Genomic DNA, 24,237 nt, shown 5'->3' on the forward strand with positions numbered 1-24,237 from the left:
CCAGTTATTAATTTCTAGAAAATCTCAGTCCTCTGATTTCATTGCCTCACTAATAACTTGCTTTCAGACCAAGTGATTGCACCAATCTAATCCCAGCTAAAGCAGCATATCAATAGCATGTTTCCACTTAATCTCAAACTTCCCTCTGATTGCATACATATTTTAAAATTTTATAAGAATAGTTCCTTCTGTTTGCCTCAGGCTCTTCTTTCTTTCTTTCTTGGAGAGATATTATTTTTGCAAGTGAAAATTAGCTGCTGATGTAGGACTTCCATAGGGACAAACAGATCCCTTTCTTCTCCCTAGTATCCTCTGCTTCATACCACTGTTTATGACTGCTCTTTCATCCAATAAAGCAGATCTGAAGAAAATAAAATTGGCAGAAAAGGCATAGTGCATAGAAAGGAGGATTAGGACTTTCTAGAGTCATTGCAGATTTGAGAGTTTCTTATAAATGTATGTTTTTCTTTCTTTTTTCCATTAAGTTGAAATCGATTCTAAATATTTTTAGGTGCATCTTTTGATTTTAAAGAAAAGCTAAAAGCAGCATTTCCTGTGGGACTTTGGAACTGAATCACAGCCATAAAAAACCCTAAAACCAGCTATACACTACTGGGTTTAAAATGCTTTTGCAGGGTTGGCTTCTTTATCCTCATGGTTTAATAAAGAAGCAGTTTTGTTTTTATGATAGTATACAAAATGCTTCAGGTTAATATCAGGACATCAGAAAAATCTCATGAGCCAACAAAGGCAAAATAGAAAACTGGACCAAACTATGGAGATGGAGGGTCTGATTGCAGAGAGTGACAGAGTGTGAGAGAGAGATTTATTTATTTAAAAATATTTAATTTGCCACTAAATTATGCACTGTTGTTTTAAAGTATTTTGTATTAAATCCTTTTATAAGGACTCAAACTGTGTTGCTCTACAGAGGAGAGAAGGCTTTGTTGATACTGATTACTTTTCATAAATTTTCTACTCTCATAGGGGAAACATGGTATGCATGACAACTTTTGCATATCATCCCATAATAGCTCTGTTCATCACTGTAGCTTGAGCCTTGATAAAGTATGCCTTATAAAATTTGCATACCTGTCACAGAGTGACTAAACAGATTAATGAATGTATTTACAGGATGAAGTGGTAAAATACAACAAATATTTTGCAACAAATATTTTGCAACAATCCTTTTACAGGAGTGGTTTTTTGCTGACAAAAAAAAAGTTTAAACTTTTTATTTTTATCTAAAGTTCTGTGAACTTCAAGATATTTTATTCAGGCTGCAGTACATCCTGTTGTATGAAGGTGAAAAGTGGCAGTGATCAAGTTTTAGACAATGAATGTTGCAAGAAAATCAATAGTCTGATTAAAAAAAGAAAGCTCAAGAGGCTTCTAACCCTAAAAAGTTGATTTGTTACTTCACTATATCTCATTGAAAGCACAAACTATATTAGTCTTTAGATTTACCAGGCGCATTATTCCTTGTGTCGTTTCAAACGTATCAGCAGTAATGAGAAAGAACATCTTTAGGTTAGCCCCTGTTTTCTCCTAACATATATCAGTTAGATCTGTAGGGAGAAATACTCTGTACTCTATCAGGCAGGTGTGCTATAAAATCTGCCAGAACAAGGGACTTCTTTGCACTATTTCTGACCCTGAAGATTAGACTGGAAAAATCTTAGTATCAGACTTAAAAAAAATGTACAGTGAGACAATGAGAGTGAAGATATTATACACAATGCAGCAGGGACTGTTATAAGTAAAAGTGAGTATGTGTGAAGGAAAATTTTGTTAAATGCTAAACACTAAATTAAAAGACAAAAAGTTTAAAATATTTATTTAAAGTACTATAATGAATGACAAAGGAAATAATGGTTCAGAACTTGAAAAAGCAAAAGTAAGATGTCATCTATAACTAGCTAGAGTTTCCAATAAAAAGGGATGAGAATGGTAGGACAGTTAAGGCAATATTATCTGAGAAATTACTGAAAAAATATTTGGGAAAGTTTCCAAATGTTGAAGCAGAATATACTAGGTCAAGGACAAAGTAAGCAGAGTTGCACTGCAAAATATAGGCAACTTCTGTACTAGCAGTGAACTTTTGCTGATGAACCTCTGTGGACTCTTTCAAGGAGGCAGATTTCTGGGACTCAGTCCAACAAAGCACTTATTTTCAACTTAACTTTAAACATGCAAGTCAACATTTTAGACTAAATTCATGTAAAACCATTGAGTGAATATAGCATTTATCAGGACATAGCCTGATATCTTTTGGTTTCAAGAAGATGCTCCTTTGTCTGCAAGTTCTTAATAAATTTAAACTGCTGCAAATTATTTAGCTCTTGACTCTGTTGTCTTGATATACAATGAGTAAGTGTATATGTGCTACAGCCCAAAACCTTGGAGTATTTAAACACCTACTCCACTTGAACAGTGCGAACAGATCTGGTCCCCAGTATAAGGAGAAATACATTTCTATTAGAAGAAAATAAAAGACATTAAAGACCAGCACACTTGATGAGAGGTATGTTTTTACACATGCCATTTAACTTGCATATTCAATACAAAGAGGCAACCTGAATATAAGAAGAAGCTATATCTTGACAAGGTTTATACATCAGGCCAAAAAGTATCCCAGTGTCTTCTTAACATACTAAACCATAATTCATGCAGAGAATATGTGCTATAATAAAAAAATGAAGTTTAAAAAGCTAAGAATTCCTCATTTTGGTGGAATAAGTGTATATTTTGAATCACCTTGGAAAATCTGGTATTGTGATATCATTTGCATAATGGTTGATGGATGTTAGTGTCTGGTCTGAGACAACTACATTCAAGGGTTTCTTTCATTGAAGCAAAACCAGGCCTTTGCACAACCACTTAAAAATTATGTTAATTTTTTTCTTCTTTGTAATGACTCCACACTAATTTATAATTTTATTTAACCTTGGATTATAATGCTGAAAATAAAGTTTTTTCTTTTCAATGTTTACTAGCTATGGAAAAGAAATAGTGCAGTTTTCTTTTTCTTGTCTGAAACTAAATTATGCCTAAGTAGTGATACAGTGTTTTTAGTCCATATAACTATAATAAGGATGAAAATTTATTTTAATAATATGAGGCTCTTCACTATTAATGAGTTGTGATGCCTCCAAAGCAGTTGTTCTCTAAAGAAAGAAAATATTTAATAACAAATTAATAAATGTTTTGAAAGTGAATGAAATCAACTGAGAAAGGATACATTAGTAAAAAACCCAAACAAACTAAACAAAAAAGCCCCAACAGGCTACAAAACTGAATAAAAACTTGAAGCAGTTTAAACTATTCATCAAGACCAGAGAAAATTAAACTATAGAAAAAAACAGATTACCTACTGTTATTGAAAAAGCTGAGAAAGCAAAACTATTACAACACATATAATAAACAAGATTAACAAAAAAGTGAAAAATATGAGATTCAAAAAATATGTAATATACCTTAAAATCCTATACATTTATTCTCTAAAGCTGTGTGGTTAATAATAAAAATTGCTGCTGTTGTATTTCTTGTACATGTTGGCTTAACAGCAAACTGACTCAGGGCTTGAGAGGCTTGGCATGGTTCTAGATGTGCTGCTTTGAGAGAAAAGAACTCATTTTTCATGAAGGATAATCTCTGTTGATGAAATTAATAGAGTAAACTGTATTACAGTGTATTGAATTGAGCTTTTGAGCAAGTGGTAACCTAACTTAAAGATGGTTCAATGAGAAATAATTTTTAAAATTACATCTGGAATGGAATTTGTTATAGTCTATGGGGTGATTTGACTGAAATGGAGCCATTAATATGACCCACCACATAACCTAAGCAATGAATTTCTTCATGGACCTTAGTCTCTGAAGAGAAACAATTCAAGGAAGATGTCTACCTAAAGTTTCCCTAGTAACAGCAATCTCTTTGCATGCAAGCACTACTATTTGCAATAGAATTGCCTAGGAAGCTCCAGTTGAAGATATTAATAAATCACAGGTCCATTTCGGAAATAATTCAGTTTTTGTTTCATTTTAATTACCTGGGAAAAAAAAAAAAGAAATCCTCTTGGGAAAATCAGAGTAAATGGGCAGGGCTGGTCAAGATTAGTTTTTAGAGCAACAGAAAGGTGAAGCAAAATGAGAAACCTTGTCAGATAGCTAGGGAATATGTTTTGACCATCAAAAGTAGCTGCTAAGACAAAAAATTAAGCATAAGCATTGCTGTCTTTAAAACATGGAAGGTTCTGCAGTGTCTGCAAGGACATGTCATTGAAGAAACAGGCTAAAATCTCCTAAATAACTTCTGTGAAATCAGGGAACTGTTTTCTATGAGCTTCAAAGAAAGCCAGAAGTCATCATCTCCTACTCAGCAGTGTAAAAATACATTAGCAATGTATAAGTTTTGGAGTGTATTTCTGCCTTTGGTAGAGCATATTTAGAAAATTCCAAAATGAAACATCAAGCAGAGAGAACGTAAATTTTATAGTTAAGTGACAGCGCTAACTCCTTTCCATTCAAATTTTCAGTTAATTCACAACTCAGTAGCATGAGCACTCAGCTTTTTTCCAAGACTTTTTAGGAATTTGGTTTATGTCACTACCTCCATAAAGTCTGTACTGTATCCATAAAGTCTGTACTGTATCAGCCCTCTATTAAAGTACAATAGGGTGCTGTGCTTTTTAGAAATTTCAGCTCATCTGCTGAGACTTGAGATGGCAGGTTAGTAAAAAATCCCCATGGCAATTTCATCAAGATTCCCTGTAGACAAATTCCGGCTGGACATTTGCATTCAGGTGATATAAGACACCAATAAAGTTCAGTCAGACACGTAACTTATTTTCACTTTGGAGCTATAAGTGAGCCACTTTTTGAATGATACTTCATTTCTAGAGATAAATGAAATGCTCAGAATATAGCACAGAGATGATCAGAGTTGAGGTTGTTCAGCCTCGGTAAGAGGAGGCCCCAGAGACACCTTTTAGCAGCCTTTCAGTACTTAAAGGGGGTGCAAGAGACCTGGAGAAGGACTTTTTTCAAAGGCATGGAATGATAAGACAAGGACTAGTGGCCTTAAACTGAAAAAAGGTGGGTTTACATTAGATTTTAGGAAAAAATTCTTTGTGGTGAGTGTGGTGAAGCACTGGAACAGGTTACCCAGAGAAGTGGTGAATGCCCCATTTGTGGTCGTGTTCACAACCATGTCAGATGGGGCTTTGAGTAACCTACTGTAGAGGAAGGTGGCCCTGCCCATGGCAGGGGGGCTGGACCAAGATGGTCTTTGAGGCTCTTTCCAACAGAAACCATTCTATGATTCCATAATGATCATGGTAGAAAGGTTTTGCAATCAGTCTGTAAAGATAGACAAGTGTTTTGGAGTTTGAGATGTCTGTGTAGAAATATCAGTCTACTACCCTGAAGTGTTAAATGAAATTCAAGTCCATGTCATTCAAATTCATCTATTTGAGATCCTCTCATGTTATTGAGATGCAGAAAACAAATGGATGAACTATTTTTTTGCTAACTGGGAAGTCTAATTTTTTCTGACATCCTATTTGAATCTCAAGTTTGCTGCAACTAAAAGTTTTAAGAATCTTATAAGTAAGACTTCACACAGAATATAAAGTCCTTAAAAAGCATGTTTGGCCACAGGACTCACATCTGAAATGCAAATGTGCAGCAAATCATACTTAAATATGAATGTGTTCAAAGCAGTGTAACTTCAGTTTGGAGAACTGTGTCTGATTTAGCCCAGCAGAAGAACATCGTAGAAAAAAGACTACCTAGACACAAGATAAAGCAAGAATTCTGCATAACCCCATTCATCCCAAAGTTGGTTAATGCAACCAAAGAAGTAGGAAAGGCTAAGCATGGACCTCTCTCTTCACAAGGTTTTGCCCCATTGAAATCCAAATCATCCCACCCACTACACCAGCCGTGGCAAGAGTAATAGCTCTATCACTTTCTGCTGGCTTCAAGAAAAGCATACTTTCATATGTCTATTTTATCTCATTTATAATTTGCATTTCCCTTTGTCAAAGTGAGTGGATTAAGTCCCACATGTGCTAATTTTAATATCTTTATTCTTTTCTTCTTTGTGTAAGCAATGAAGAGCTCCTCTGGGCATTACAGTTGAAAATCAATTCCTCTGAAATAATTTTAATTTCTCCACATTTATCATGAAATAAATGAAACAGAATTTTGCTCATTTGTCTCATACACTCAATAATCAGAAGATCATGAAAGTGCATTTATGAGATTTTTCCAAATTGAATCCCAATTAAAAAAAGTCATATCTAGGTATAACTGACCTGTATATTTTCCAAACTCAGCCATGGAGATAGAAGGTTATTCTACTGGCTAATATCTAAACAAAGTGTAGTAATATCCAAATGTATTTCTCCAGTCTTTATTCATAATGTCACAATTTTTTCCGTTATGTTAATTTTTAAAACATCAGTAATTGCAAACCATTTATCTTATATTATGCCTTTCAATACAGTGGACAGTCATTTCAGTTCCTAAAGAGATCCTGATTCCACAGGGAAATATCAGAGATAATTAAGAAGACTTCTACATATAACTGATAAAGAAATCTATCTTCTGAAAGGTGAAGCACAATGAAAACCAGGTGACAGCTTACTTAATATTTACAGTTGAGTATGACATCAGACAGAAAGGTAGCACTGATTGATTTTAATGGCAAGCAGCTGAGCATGCTTATTGATTTAAGAGATCGCTTACTTCACGAATGGCAAAGACCATTAATACACTAAAATCATAACAGTGATGATATGAAGAACAAAAAGTGACCTTGCATTTAAACTCTCTCCTGCCAGGTAAAATGCAGGGCTCTCTGGATGGGAACGTACTCCCAGGTAAAACTTTTTAAGCATCATTATTATTTCTTTTTATTTATTACAAGGCAAAATCTCAAGAGTCATCAAAAATATGGGAGTGTTCATTAAGATCTCATAAATTAATTTTTTAAATAAGTGTTTAAGAGGTAAGTAAGAAAAAAAATAAAATTTGAGACTTTTTATAGACTTTTACATTTTTGGTTTAATGACATTAATTATAAAATGGAAATCATAATGAAAAGAATTTTCACCTAGAGGTTCTGAAGTCTTTCTTATATGATCCTAGAAATTCTTCCCTTTCACTTTTGACTAGCAGATTTTTAAAAAAATAGAAAACTGATAAAAGGAAAGCAAGCAGGAAAAATGCAGCAAAGAAAGGTAAGTAAATGAAGATTATTAGAAACAGAGATGAAATGAATAGTGCCCTTTTTTAATTCCTCACCTTCCTTCTTATCAGTGCTGTTTAGGTCACTTTCTTGTTAACTCAAAGTATACTGAAGATCTTCTGGAATTTGTATTTCTTTATAAGGGTCCACAAATATTTTGTCACTGATTTAATTTCATTATATTTTTCCATGTTACAAAAGGCTACATGTAAAAACCTGAAAATAATAATTTCTGTATATTTTCAAGTATTCCATGTACAATATTTTTGAGTTCTCAATAATTTGTGTGTTTATGTAGGGCTAAGCAAAATTCTTTCCCTTACAGGACACACCAGAGGATTAACTCCACACATCCATAAAGTCAGAATAAGTATATGCAATTTTCTTCACTAAGTCATATGTAAGACTATTTGAGAATACATAAATGTGACAGCTTTTCACTCAGGAGAACTCAGTCAATCCTGAATTTTTAAACTAACTCTGGTATTATATAATGAATAACATATTTCATGCATTGCATGAAGCAAAAAATGACCATCAGTTTGAGAACCAGTATTCTTTGACAGAATCTCTGACCACAAAACCAATATACTTTTCTATCAGCTGAAGAAGACAAATTCGTCCTTTGCAGTTAAACAAGTTTTTGTTATCTATTGAATTTTCTGTAAACGGAAATAGAAATGTCTCCAAGTTTTATCAGCTGTAGTAATGCTTATAGAATAAAGCATCATAAGAATAATAAAGACTTAAGAACATAGAGAGCTCTTGTTTCAGAGTTAGAAATGTTCATTAATAAGAACAATGTCTCCAGGAAAGCAGCACACAATTTAGGGAATGACTAAACCACAACTTTATATTGAGATAGAAAATATTCCCAGTCTGCCACTAGCTCCTATAGAGTGAGGCAGAAGTTGCTCTACCATCAGATTCAGGAGCCCTACAGACAAATACTAAGATGTTGTTTTATACAGTTGGCATCTCAAGCAACACTGAACCTGTTTTGTAAGGGTGCGAGCAGAATCTACGCAGTAAATCACTTGTTGTGGGCCAAGAGCAGAAGAACATGATGTACAATGTCTCTTAGAGTCAGCACTGCCAGCACGCCTGGAAGGCAGCATGGTGCAGCCAGCTGAGGAAAACTTTAAGTAATCTATCAAATAAGAAGCAGATATATGATAACAGCTGTCAAAGTTGCAATTTAAGGTACAGAGAACTGTATCTTCTGCTGTAATTATAGTCATAATAAACATAGAACCAGTTGCTCCAGTGGAGTTATAGCAATTTGAAGTATCAAAGTGTATGATCCACAATTATTGTATCATGTCAACATAGTGATACGTATATTAGCATAGCTACACATAAATATAAATTTTATGTATTAGACTGCTCAAGAGAGGGGTGGTTAATTCAGAGATTTCAGAATCCTTAACCCATCAGGCCATAATATTAAACTGAATAGCACCTTTTGTCAATAATTACAAAAATATATATTGTTGTCAGCATGTATGTGTGTTTGTGTGCTTCCTCCAGCAAGTTTCATGAAGCCAAAGCACTTAAATCAGCACACAGCATCCTGCAGTTAGGAGAGGTCAGATCTCCTGAATTTTACAAGAAGGCAGCATGTGTGCTGTTACCTCTCGTCCTCTGTGGCAAGTTCAAGTTCTAGCGGGATCTGAAAACCCTGAACCAATATTGCTCACAGAGGTATTTTGGTAATTGCAGGAAGTTCTGGCTGTTGCCCTCTATGACACATCTTTGAAGAAGCCATGTGTTGCTCACAGTTAATGTTCAGGTGTCAGGAAATAGCCATTCTGGGAGCAGCCTCTAAATGTAGAGTCACCTTTTCCAGAAAAAGATATTTAGAAATGTTTTGTGTAAGGCCAAAAGTATAAGATCAGAAAGGCATGGACTCTAGGGAACTAAAAACCAAGCAAGATAGTAACAAAGAAGACAGTAGTTTCATCTACATTAAAGAGAACACTTGAAAATCATGGTGCTTTATAGTCTTCTCAGTGGCCACGAATATGTTAGAAAATACAGCTGGAAAAAGAATTTTCTCTTTCACTCAATGGGCTTTTATGGCAAGAGAAATAAGGTAGGAATACCTTTAATCACAACAAAGAAAGAAAAACAATGACGTTAGTAAGAAACAAAGGGCCAGATTCTGGCCTGGTATAAATCAGATGTTAGATGCCTGCCCTGGAGCATCCTGTGCCATGTGAGAGAGCTTTATCAGCACCCAGCTCTCTCCCTGTGTCTGTGTGTAACCCCGACTGTAGCTCTGTGGAGCATTTTATTGCAGATTTTAAGCCTTTGGATACTGAAAAAATGCTATGTAGAAGCAAATCTGATTTCATAAGGTTTTGTATGATAAAAACAGACTGTATTCTATAATGTAGCTGACCAAAACAATACCTGTTTTCTACCTACTACCGATGTGACTATCACTCCCTGCCAACACAGCATTATGCAAAGTAAAAGCCAAAAAAATCTGTGGGGATAGAAGAAGTAGAAGTCCTATGCCAGAAACCTGCTCTTTTTGATTTATTTGATTTGACCTTCACAAAACCAGCAAACAAGAAAACTATTTTTATACATCAAGTCATTGTGGACAGATTGGACTAGTCTGAAAGAAAATATAATTGATTTCAATAATTAATTCCTTCAGACTAAAGCAATGTTGCTGTTTATGCACTCTTCCTAAGGCCAAATAAAGAAGAACTTTTAGCCAGGAGTGCATAAGCAGTAATGTTACTTTAGGGAGCAGAAATCCCCTAACATACTGTTGATTTGGGAAAGGCTTTTTTTTACCCCCAGGCTATAAAAATTTTTTTATGTTCTCTCATGTTGCCTCAGGATGACCCTGAGATTCTCTCAGATTTATAAAATGCAGGAAACAAAGTAGTATGCTATTTTGACAGCATAAAAAGAGACACAAAATTTAAAAATGTAGTTTCTAGCAAGTAGAAAACATTGAAATATACTTCCAAAAATATGTGGAAGTACTGTAAAATTCAAGTGAGAGCAGAAATGAAAACATTCAGTAAGGAATTTCTTTCAAGTTTTTTTTTTCTTGAGACCAGAATTGTTTTTTACATATTGTTATCTAAGCAGATTAAGTACAGAATGAAAAGCAATTTCCTATTATAAATGTTATTACTTTTTTCCTCAATTTTCATGGTAGTCACACGAACACTTATGATGCATGGTTTACCAGGAGTCTACCAAGCAAAATTCTTGCAAGGATTACTTTTTTAAAGAATATCTTGTTTATAACATAAACTCTGCCAAATTCATATGAGGGGCCTGACAATTTCATACCAAAATGATTTTGCTCATCTTTCTTGTATCTTGACTGTATCATAGTCTGGGTTTCTTTACTTGTCTGGAATTTATTGCATAAATCTGCTGTAATATCAAAGTTTTATTATTGGTGTTACTCGTATAAAAATGACATAACATAATAAAAAGCAGTACCTTATTATTCACACAGATTCCACTTTAACTTCGAGCAGGTAAAGAACTTGACCTGGTGTGACTCCACTGGTCCCTTGGTAATCAGATTCCTGCTATATAGATCAGATTTAAAGCAAAACTAGACCAGATGTTTTTTACTATTAGATAGATTAGCCCAAAACTTAAATTAGGAAAACATACTGGAGCTGATTTACTATCAGTATGTGATCTGTTGCTGCAGAGGGAGCAAGGGATAGTAGAGCAGAGGCAAATGGCAATTTATTAATGCAGGCATGGGAGTCTCATACCCTCACCCCTGACTGCTCTAAAAATGCTGAACAGAAGGCCCCAGTCTGGTGATGAAAGCTGGTTTTTGACAGGAAAGCTCAGTAAAAACATCACAAAATCATTTCAAAAATGGTGCATGAGAAAGTTCTGGTGGAAATACTTACCACTACAACAATTTTTGTCTACAGATATATAAATTACATGTCAAACTTTGTAAATTATAAAAACTATATAAATTATATTTCAAACTTTGTCTTGAGTGTTCCCTTGAAAAGATTAATATACCTGAAGCATTGTGACGAGCCACCAGAAAGCAACATCCATGTGTTTCTGTTCTTGAGTAACAAGACCCTTCTTTTTGCTATGCAAACTGGCCTTGTTAAAAACTTTGGATTAAAAAAAGACTTTCCATAGAGTATTCCTGTTTGGCATAACTAAATTGCAGCATGAAAAGTTCATGCTCTGAGGCAGACTATTGTAAAATTTCAGGAATATAAGAGATTTTGTCACAACTTGCATATTAAGAAGTCCTTACATTCATATAGCAACAGAAGCTAGATATTCTCATGATGTGTCCATAAATTTATCTCAAGACAAGTTCATAATCAAGCTCCCCAGAATTCTGTGAGAAGGACAAAGATAATCATTAAGCTTTTCAGAGCTTTTCAGTCAAATATTTTATTCACCAAAAACGTAAACTTAGGTAAACTGACAGTTTGTGGATTCAATTGCACATGCTGGAAACTGTATGTCTATGGAAAATTGTGTATTGTGAGACTGCTTTCAAAAATTTTGAATTTAAAGAAAAATACATAAATTTAAAAGAAGCTGTTGTTAAATTTGAACTAAATTAATCTGGAGAATTCCTATTCATCAGAAAAATGACAGAGAAGTTAATGGTTGTAAAAGCTTATTTTATTTTTTCACTTCAATGACTGATGTAAAAAGAAAACCAACCATGTGCTCTATTAATATCTCTGTTTTGTGCTTGACTGAAGTCAAGCCTTACATATGGTTTTATGATATGACCAGTCAGGAGCAAAGTGACGGGTGAAATTAAGTTTTCTTTTAGTAATCTGCTGGTTGGTTTCCTGGTTGGTTTCCTATTGAGTCAGAAAGCACTTTGTCCTTCACAGTAGCAAGTATTCAATCCTGAATATTTAGCTTTTTCTTCCTCTCCCTTAGGGCACACCAATATCAAAGTAATTTTCTGTCAGTTAGGTGACTGCAGAATCATGTCTTTGATTATAGCAGTGGCATGAACTGTCCACATACCATCTCAGGAACATCACTGCTTTATTAATCATTTCTCCAGCATGGAGATATCACAGAGCCATTTAACCAGAGAGTCTAATTTCTCAGGAATCTGGGTTAAAGAGCTGATCACAGTAAGAGCTGCCGGATAGAAGCAGCACAAGATAACTTCAAAACATACTCTTAAGGACTCTGCAGCTCTTGTTTAAAAGCTGTCCTGGAGCAGATGGGGAATACTCTCTCAGGAGTACATGTTGACTTCTGAAAGTATGACAGGCATTCCCGAGTGCTACTTCTTCTGGAACTCTGCCTTAGAGCAAGAAAACCCCTAAAGTAAATGGACTCTGTTGCTCTCCAGTTATGTTTCCACTTCATGGTCTTCTGCCTAGACACATCTGCATATTTGAATGTGTAGGCATTTGCCTACACATATCTGCCTCAACACATCTGGGCATGGCTGTGTTCTGCCCTGTGCCCTTGCACACAGCCCTGCTGGGCCAGATGAAATGGGGGATGTCCAAGGAGGTGCATCAGTCACCATGTCAGTCCTGGCAAGCCATCAGTTTCAAGCCACTTTTGCAAACAATCTTTTTATTTCTTTTATGTGATATAAAGTATGATAAAATATGTTCTGTGGCTGTTTTCTTTCCCAGGTGCTTCCACTGGAAAGTGGAGAAGAGAAGCAGCTTTTGAGGGAATTATGGTAAGAAAGAAGCTGGTGAATCAGTTTTCTGTTTGCCTCCATCAGTGTTCCTCACATGTTCTCTGTCCCACCACACCTGCAAATGAGCAGTAATGACACTGCAACTGCCGACTTGCTAACTCTCACCTAATCTATCCCTTTGTCTCTTCATCCACAATTCATCACACCTCACCTTATTTTTTATTTCAGGTTCACTGAAAATTTTGAAGTCTGTTATATCTCTATAAGATCATGTCCAAATTTTACCCTTATTTAATGTAACATTTATGACTATACATCAATGCAATGTGCATTTTTGTTACAACACAATATGCAGTAAGAACATTCTGCATCTGGTTAAATCTAAAGAATTCAAAGATTCATAATATTACATTTTAGCAATATATTAACATGAAGATTAGATTTTTTTTTTTGCCATTTGCAAAACTAGAGAGATAAGTGCTTCAAAAATACAGATTAGTACATTGGAGGCTTGAGGAGTCAGAGAAGTTACTTAAGGAGGTGTTTGTTCATTGAAAATTAACAATGAGCGATGCATTTTCTTCCTGTGCAAACTGACAGTTCTGTAGCCTTGCTTTGCACACCTTTGGAAGTTTAAACAAAGATTAGACAGAGAACTAGAAAGGGGCTTTTCGCCATTATTGCTGGCTGCTGGTATTTTAAGTAAAGATTCCTACTGATGTTTCCCAACTAAGAGGCTCAAATTAAAGAGATTTGCTGACTGTTAGTTCCATTTCCACATCAGAGGGAGAAGCAGTGTGACAGGCTCTGCATCACAGCAGCACAGTTTTGGCCAAGTTCCAATTGAACAGGGGCTGACTTAGATCTCAGTGGGTGGTGGCCATTACACATTTTGGGGAGGCTATTTAAAACTGGCATGTGAACTAGTTCTATCAGAGAGGAGAAAGTACAGGTAGTAAAGTCACCCTGTGACATCTGCCTTCCTGCTGTGGGTTAACACAGAGAAATGAAGCTATATGTGAGGCACAGAACCATTCACAAGAGGGAAATAAACTGAAACAAATTGGAGATAATTTGATGTTTTTTAAATCGGAAAAATTACATCAAGAATTGCTCTGTAGTAGGATTTGTAAAAGGCTTCTGCTGTGACTAAGCACTTGGCAAAACAATAAGATTCATGCAGATTATGCCAGAAAGATTATTGCTACCCTTTAAACTGATTGAGGATATCCAGTAAGCTTTTTGACAGGCAGTCCTGAAAATTATAATCGCTTTTAGTTAAAAGGAATTCTGGAAATCAAATTTGCCCTAGTTTTCCAGCTCATTAGAAAAATAGTTTGACTCAACTAGTAGCAGGTGGAATATTTTAAAAATATAAATATTCCTCAGTGTATAATGCCTAGAATCATCATCCAATGCAGACCCTCTCTGCTATTTACAACAAGCTACAGGGCCAGAAGAGTACTGCTGCTTCACTGGTGGTAGTCAAAATCAAATGGTTTTTAGCCCAGCTGCCATAGAACATTTCAGAAGACACACAACACTATAATGAAGCTGCAGAAATGTAAAATAAGCCTTTTTCAATGTGTTGTAATGTTCACAAACCTGTACTCCACATTTTTTGAACTGACTGTGAACTTACTGTGAATGGTGGCTACATAGTAAGAAAAGTAGTATTGTAAGACAAGTGACTGATGATAGCTGTTATTAACCAGTAGGGGAAATATTCTGTTGTAGTTTTACATTTTCTAACTAACAACAGCAACATCATTTTCTTATCAGTACATTATTACTTATAAATGATACACAAATTTGTCACAAAAGTCTGTGCTAAAATGAAATCAAATGTATTGTTTTATCTTAAAGAAACCAAACTACAGAACTGTAGGTGACAACTGCAACATTTACTGTTAACAAGTATTACTGCAAAGCACTTGGAGATGAGGAAAGCAGCTCTGGGTCAAAACAACTTAATAACAGATTATTGGGAGAAATTCCAGTGAAAGAATGAAAAAATATAGGATATTACAAAAAATAACAAAAAATTCAATAATATATAGGTTCTTCAAAAGAAGAACTTATTAGAAAGGCACATTTTTAAGTGGAAAAGTCATATTTTTTCTATGAAGATAGCAGATATCAGGTGAGGCTATTGATAATACTACTAATAAAAATGTGACTAAATAGGAATTTGTCTAGCTAGCAAATGAACTAACAGATACCATAACATTACTCAAATAACTGATAGCTAATTTGAAAGTAAGGATATCATAAAGAGCTGAATGCAAGTGGAAGTATGTTAGTATAAATATAGATGTGCATTTTTCTGCTGAAAATATAAGCAAATGGTGTAAAAATTTAATGACTATCAATAAATACTTAAACACATGGCCAGTTATGACAGAGTCCAGATTTAACTGCAGTCAACAGCACAATGCAAACTTGTGGTGTTCAGAGTCATCAGCTATCCCTACACAGGACAGATTACTGCTCAAGTAGGCAATAGGGGCTAAACATCTCTCGGCCACATGGTCTCTGTGGAAATACAACACAAACTATGGAAGAGAAGACCCTAAACACTGAATTGGGGAGTACCATTCTGAAACCACAACATTTTTAAAATACTTTAAAACACATGATGAAAAAATGACTCAGTTTGCAGCTCAAGTGCATAAAGCGTATGATTTACACTGCTGCACCTTGAGCTATTTGTGAAATCAGTGGTAGAAATTTTATCTGTAAGACATATATCTAGTTCCTGTTCAGCTATTTTTCTTTCATCTAAGAGGAGGACAAACAAATTTTCTCTTGGTCTGCAGGTAGTTTTCTATATGCGAGACTTTTTAGAGTCATTGAATTTCCTGCATAGAGAGTCCATTATTTCACTGTCAGCGATTGCACAGTTTTTTAGAAGTGGACAGTTTTGCTGCTTGCAAGTATTGAAACTATAGAGCTGTAACCTTATTAATGTCCAATCATACCTGAAAATAATCATTCTGAAAAACCCTTAGAGTTCATGATATTTTAGCTTTGTTATACTGTTAACATCAGGTTTCAGTTCGATGTCATCAAGACCACTTTCACACTGGTGAAACTACTGAAATTAACGAAATGGTTGCTGCCTATATATGCAGCAGTAAACATGTTCTCAGTTATGTCCCACAGTTGTACTCTTAGAGTAGGACTGAACATGCTTATAATGGAGTAGCTTAGTTTCCTGCATTTTTAGTCTTTAAACAGTGAGGCTTATATATCATGTCCGATGCAGTGATGGAATGTGGGCATTTCTTCCACACAGAGAAGATGACAGGAAAGAGTTGTCTAGAATGTACTTTATGATAGTTAGCATGATTCACAATGTAATCAATTCTGTATTCTGCATCTGTGGTAAATATATAGAAGATACAAATCTTTACTCCTTCTTTACGCAGTTGTTTCTTGTGTTTATTATTTACCAATTCGAGGCTTTTTATATAACCTTCCCACAAAATTTATTTATAGTTTTGAAAATTAATTTGGAGGTTGAGACAGGTTTTTCTATTCTCACACATTAATAATAATATCTCATTATAAAATGATTTTCCAGCTGACGTTATTAGAAGTTTTGCTCTGTTGTTTTGAATTGGCAAAGAATTACAAATGAAATGAAATTTTTGCTTCTTTAACATGTAAGAAATAAAAGAGCAGGATGACAAGCAACACAGCTTGGAACATCTCCCCCTTCCTCCATCTTCCCCCAGCTTTTCATGTTGAGCATGATGCCATATGATCTGGAATATCCCTGTGACAAGATGGGGTCAGCTGGCCTGGCTGTGTCTCATCCCAATTTCTTGTGCATTCCCAGCCTTCTGGCTGGTGGAGTGAGAAGCAGAAAAGGCCTTGGCTCTATGCAAGACCTGCTAAGCAGTAACAAAAACATCCCCATATTAGCAGCACCCTTTCCAACACAAATGGAAAACAGCCCATGCTAGCTACTGTGAAGAAAATTACCACAGTAAAATGCACAATGGGAAATTATGAGTAGTTAATTATGTTATTCTTCTGAAGTTTTCTCAGGCGTTCATTGGAATACGATTTATATCATAATTTTCAACATTTTTCAATTCAAATAGTAGCATCTTAGTAAAGCAATTGTGATTTTATCTTTTCTTCTGCGTAGAATTTTTTTTATATTTCATGCTCAACACTTGACATTTGATTGAATTCTCTTCAGGTTTCTTTCATTAAACACTGCATGAGTATTTTGCATTAAACCTGTTAATTGTCTCCTGCAATTAGTATTGGCTGTTTGTTCAATAGAATCTATGGGTGGTTATCAATGATTTCTAATGCTATCTTAATACTGACATGCCACAGATACTAATGGCAGACATCAATCACAGTTCTGGCTGAAATCCCTTCATTTAGTCTTAATAGGAAAAAGTTAAATTCTCTCCTGTTTAATGATTGAAAAAACAAACTTCAATTATCAACCAATATGTCAAATCTTTTGGTAGTAATGAATTAAATGATTCAATGATTAAAGTTCAAGGGATAGGTTAGGATTTGGGTTTCCAGTGTAGGTACATGTGTTTTTAAGGAACAGTGAAACAAAAGAAAGTTGACATTGAAAGAGTGCAAAGTTCAGAGTGGGCCTGCATATAAAACAGACAAAAGGATAGTTTCCTTCAGGCAAGCTTGTTCTTGGTATAAAAGAAGGTTCAGAATAATGAAAATTTTTCTTAGTGTTTATTTATGTTGTGTTCACAAAAAACAAACTTTCTGTACATTTTTAACAAAAAAATTGGCCTATAGCCAAATATATATCTCACTAGTCCTCATCAGTGTATCCTTCTGATGGAAGCAGGAAAAAAAATTGAAAGCCCTTGCATATTAGCTAATTAATAGAGTTTGAAGAACATACCAAAATGTGGTGCTGTATGTTGTCTGTTAGACAGAAATGTAAGAGCTCTGCAATATTGTCTGCCGGGAAACATAACAAAGAGTGAAAGAAAGGTAATCAAGTGTTGTACTAAAGTCTCATAATACCAGACTCCTTGAGAAGAATCTGTTTCTTGAATAAACTCTGAAAAACTGGTACAGCACTAAAGACATCAGACTAAAGACTGGTACAACACTAAAGACATGAAAACAAAGTTTCATAACCACCCAAACAAAACGGGTTAGAGAGACTCCAAAAACTTGCAGACTTAACAATTTATGAGAAATACAGCTATATGGTATTTTGACTAATTATGGTGTTAGATAAAAATACTTGAATTTTGAAATATTTAGACCAAAGAAATTTTTTATCACTCTCTGCCAAAGTATGATTGACTGGTCTTTATTGTACATGAAGGATAGATTTTACATTTTTTATGTAGCTAGCACTTCATAAGGATTCCCACTGAAATTGATGTCTGAGCCCTAAGTGTGCTTGATGTGAAATGCATAGAGTATTCATGGATCATTAAACCAAACAGAACATATCATTTATACTTTTGGATGCCAAAAGTATGTTCTAAATATCTGAAAAATACCTGAATAGTATGAAAATCGGGAATCGGTTTGCTTTTTCCAGTGGGTCTAATACAAGACATTATGACCTGCTCTGCTAGTATCTTAATATTATTGTGTCTACAATAATGCCAATAGGAGTAGCTAAACATATACTGTCATTGTACCTCTCCTGTGAGGATAAAATGGCCAAATATTTATACATATGACATTTACTTTACATATTTGTGCTTTACCCATTTTGAAAATTAAAATATAAACATTCTGGTTAAAAAATCTGTTCTCCCCATCATGCCACAGAGTCAAAGTCTACATCACTTTTGCTTTGTTTGATATGGTGTGTATATGGGTGTATAAAATACATTAAAGGTCTTTATTTTACTGTATTATGAAATTAAAAACCATGCAGTCTCTGTAATTACATTGTCCTTTGCCGTCTCTTTAAAAAAGAAAAAGACTGTGTTCAAATTTTCCCCCTGTTTTATTTGCACCCTATTAACAACTGTTACTAGAGCTTTAATTATGCCCCTGTGATTGCAGAGATGCGGCTGACTTGTGTCATTTTCCTCCCAGGGGATGCTTTATAATTACCAGCATCCATCGTGGCTGCCTGTAAGCTGATGCTTTTTTATTACCAGTTCAATAATCACTGCATCCTTGTGAACATCTGCTCTACAAGCCATGCATCGGAGGTCCCAGTGCCTGTCACTCGATGCTCCCTTGCTGTGGCAACCCTTTTGCCCTCACCTTCAGTTTATATCTAATTTGCTTAGCAGAAGCTTCATCCAGATTGCCTCACAGGAACACAATTAATGCTCCAGATTTGCAAACAAAGAAATTTTCCCCCTTTTTTCTTCTTTTTTTTGTCTTATTATCTTGATGTCATATCCTATAATTTGTATTCACAGCAGGGTGAATCAATATAAATCCCAGAAAAAATATAGTATTTGGTTGGTTATCTAGCTTTATAATGAAAAGTAGGTAAGTGATGAGGATTTTTTCTCCAGGAACATCCATATAGTATTCTCAAATAAAAGATAAATATCAGGGCTTTCTGCATATGCTTTCCTACAGCAAATATTGTAGAAAACAAGGAAATGTTTTCTGTATAATAATTTAAATGTTTTGTAATTAAGAATTCTTCCATAAAATGATTTAATAGGCAGGCAGTCACTTCTTTTGTTTACATTCTTCTATGGAAGTACGCAGATTTTGAGTGAATGTGTTTTGCTGAAAGAGGGTTATTGTTAGTTGCAAATACAGGTCACGTGGAGAGGTCCAAAGTAGCTGGAAACACCATCAAGTTGTCCAGTCTGTAACTCATGTGATAAAGCCTTTAAGCCATGCAGATTTCTGCCAACATATATCTTTATACTGGCCTATCTTATCAGGCCTTCCACAGTCAGGCAAGGTGACCACAACAGACCTTCAAATGAATTGCACTGAATAATGTAAACTACAAAATCAGTAATGTTCATGTTTTCCTCTACATGATGCTGTAACTTATGTGTCTCTGATTAAAGATTTTCATCTAACCTAGCAAAATTCTAAGAGCAGTGAATGCTGATATTATCTCTCAGAAAGAAGGATGCCAGAAAATTAGTAAGCACTGCACATCAATTTTGAAAGGCAGTAAAACACTAATTGGAAACACATACTTCTACGTAGTGGCTATTTCTCTGTAGTTTCTGGTAATTTCAGCCTTGTTTCTTGTAAAAGAGGTCTATTTCATATAATAGTGTGATCAACGGTTGTGAAACATTATTTGGTAAGTGTCTATAGAAATGCTTCAGATATAAATTTATTTAAAGGTTTGAACACAGCCTTCAAAGGGCTTATTGCAATTCCTGTGAGCCAGTTAAAATACATATAGCTATTACTTTTGGGCCTGGGATGGACCTGGCCACAAGCTAGAAGAGAAAGTTTGGGAGACTCTGATCATATGGCCATAATCCTGCATGGTAGTTTAGAGGGATTTGAAACAGAAAAAGTCAGTGAGTCTTTTGTGAGTACATGCAGGAAGACACAACCTCATAATGTCCATCCAAATCGTGTGATACACACCCGCTCTAACTATGTGTCAAAATTTTCTGCCAATTGTTTTGCTTCCGTTCTGCCTAGACTGGATCTGGATAAGGAGAGAGATTTGAATTACCTGTCTGAGTGTCTCCCATTTAAATATTTTTTAGAATAGAAGAAAAAATCTTTGGAGAGTGACATATACTGCACCTGACTCTACATACCTCACAGTCAATATGGTGTGTGTCATTAAATGTTAATGGTCAGGATATTGTAACATACTCTAGTAGCCAGAGGTCATAGGGCTCCCAAGTATAAAACAGAGATCATCCCAGCTTCTGTCTTCATCCACTCCAAAGAGCACAAGGGAAACAGAGTTCTGCCCTGTACCAAACAATTCCAGACTTTTCTCTCTATTTTATCTCTAGCAGGAAATCTAGAAGGGTGTAGTGTACCTACATCGAATATGCAAAAATATGTTCAAAGAAAAAAAATAACAAACCACCAAAAAAACCCTAAACAAAGACAAAACCTACTATATCAAAAACATGGCTTAAGCTTAGCCATGGCACTCCAGAGATGGCTCTTGCTCTTTTTGTCTCTGTCTGGAGGAACCTGACTCAAATCTGAAATCAAGCAAGGACCCTGCCTTGAAGGGAGGTCTAGAAAGCCCACCAAGGTATGATTAGACCACAGAGCTATCTCAGCATCTCTCATGGCCCTCCAGGAAGAGTTGGCTCCAGGGCTGTAATTCACTCCTGGTGTGCATAACCCTGTGTCCCTTGCCAAGCCTGGCAACAGAGTCTTGCTAATGGGTCCTGCAGCTGCTCTGGGTGCCAGCTGCCGCCGGTGAGGCGTAAATCTGCCTTTGTCTCTACTGGATGCTGTGTCTCCCTGTCTCTTCATTATTTTCCAAAGGGAAAGTCTTTTCTATGACCCAAAAGAGACACCCAGCACTCTTAAGGAAACAGTGTCCTGGTCTTTCTTGTGTTGAGAGGCAAGCAGAGGCTCAAAGCGCCTCTCCTCTAAGTAGGATTGCACTGCTCAGCTGAAACTTTACAGCCTTTGGGTTAAACAAAGCAGAGAAAAAATGCTTTCATTAACTTATTTATGGAAAGACCTTGTCTGTGTGACATTTAACACTTTTTATAGACTGTAAAGTGCAGAGTTTAGTCAGCTAGTTACTCGAATGTGTTTTTGTCCTGTGTCCTCCAGGATGAAACAGCACCCAGTGTTTCAATGCTATCTGTAGATGTCACCATCAGTATCTATCTTGCAGGAAATGGGTTGTTTCCTAAATTTAATGCTCAACTCCATAAGAATTTTCAAATTAGATTATTTCTCTTGCATAATCCTTTTTTTATGCAAGGTATGTTACACGATGAAACAAGATTTATCTTTCTAAAAGTGGTGACTTTTTACAAAGCTGATTTTTTTCCTTTGGCTTCATATTGTTAAGGACTTCAACAAATGCAGTTCTGTATAACCTTTTAATCTATCTTCCATTATGGAGATGTTTTTACTATGACTGTAATTCATATGTTTGGAAGTCACGTACATGAGGCCACTTTTCCAGAAGACATAAATCCCATTAAAACCAGCTGCACATAAAGAACTTATTATTTGACCAAATAAAATGACAATTTTAGAATCCTAAGAACAAAAAAATTTCACTAACCACTATAATTTCAGAAAATTGTTTTTAAAGATGATTACTAGATGTATTAATTAAACTTTTGCCATCAGATCTAAGAAATGGCAAACGTTCAAGACTAGTATAAAGTTTCACAATTTGACAAGGAACTAACAGATCTCAGAGAACCATGAGGTGTGACTGATCTCACAGTAATTGCTGAGTAACTGAGTACTAGTCTTTAACAAACAGAAGAATATAAGTTCTTAGGTAATACCTAATTTCTATTACCAAACATTGAACAACAAAACAGAATTTGTTTTGGTAACATCCAAATGTAAGTCTGCTCATTATACTTGAAATAGTTTTATGCTATAGTGGACTAAATATAATAAAATTGACAAAATCCTGAGTCCTAGTTGCCACTTTGATATTTCTTTTATGTAGCTTTTCTTAGGTAAGCTATACGTATTTCTTTTATTTAATTTTTTACTACCCATCAAAAAACCATATAAGGTTCATAAACACTCACAGCACTTGTTTATGTCAAGTGTTGTGATAATAAGCAAAAATGTGCTTAGTTTTTAGTAGAGTCCTCCTTAAATTCTTAGTGAACCATGTTCCATTTAGATTCTATCAATCTTTAATTTTTAAAAAGTACTTTGGAGTAAGATAAACTGAACTGGTCTCTGAGAAATTACATTACATAATTATTAGTAAAAACAAATTAATAATTTGGAGTTAGAGGCTGGAAATCCTGGCTTGGTGCACAGATATAACATGGTAACCCATTTATAATGTTTGTTCTTGTTTATTCCAATTTGAATATATGTAAATTATTTGTAAAGCAACTTCTTCAAACTTACAATGCAAGTGGGCCACACATATTTATAAGAGAGTTTATTGGCATGCATGAATAATTGCTTTAATAATTTATTAGAGATCTTTGAAGACATGACTGTTAAGTTTCTTACAGGATATAAGGCAGATGGATGCTCTTTAGAGTATAAAAATTATTTGGAAGTAGTAACACTGGGATGCACATACACACAAAAATAAATGGAGAGAAAGCAGCATGGAGTGTAACAAGGATAATGAACACACATTTATGACATTAGATTTGGTCTTGCAAAGTAAACTTTTTTAAATGGTAAATATACTGCATTTAAAGAACCACAGAAGTTGCCTAAGAAGAGAACCCAATTTCATAAAAATAATCATTGGAAATAATGCACTAGATATCATAAAATCCTCAAAATACCTAATATTGAAATAAACAATTTTCTATAGGATATTGAATAAAACAAAATTAGCTACATAATAGAAAGTCAGATTTCATTTACAAATATTAAATAATTGTTATAGTACTAACTAGATGGTGTGTGTTGAACAATTTGAGCAGTGATAGGTTTTAGCAAATAAAAAGACTGAAAGTTGCCAGAGAAAAATCACTACCATAATTTTACTGTAGACAATGTCTGATGCTAGAACACAAAGACAATACCATGGGGAAAAAAGTTTAGTAAACAGACAAAAATTCAAAACAGGACTGTTTTTAAAATATTCTGTTCATTTTAGCCATTTCTTTTTAATTAAATTCCCCAGTGATGCCTATATCCCTGTCTTCTAGGTAAATACAAACAGAGGGATAGGGCACCCTTCTGTACATAAATAGGTCCTAATAGGAAGAAAGACCACTAATCAGAAGGCAATACAGACAAGGTAGTATATTTCCTGAACTCAGGAAAAGATGAAGGTTATAGAGAAGGAAATATAAAAATGGAAAGTGTATTACAAGTAAATTGTGAAATAATAGCACTGAATTAAAACATATGTACTTGTGAAGACATTTGAAGAATTTTATTTTTACAAAATGTTATTTCATTTCCAACTGTATTTGAAAATTTCTGATATCACAAGAAAAATTTTGTCTAGTACAATGTTCAGTATTACAGATGCTACATTTCTTTTCGTAAAACCAGTTTATTGAATTTCGTAAAACCAGTTTATTCCTGAAACAGGAAGATATCTATATTACATACAACTAGGGACATATTTCTAATTTATTGAAGGTAATAATTATCTGTCTACAGACTCAGATGTGCTTTTGATCAGGTCTTTTGATACTCTTTGCTTTCTTGTACTTCGTGTATGTAACTATTGGCTGCTCTCA

Source organism: Camarhynchus parvulus, chromosome 5, assembly GCF_901933205.1.
Source record: "Camarhynchus parvulus chromosome 5, STF_HiC, whole genome shotgun sequence".
In the NCBI taxonomy this organism is placed as follows: domain Eukaryota; kingdom Metazoa; phylum Chordata; class Aves; order Passeriformes; family Thraupidae; genus Camarhynchus; species Camarhynchus parvulus.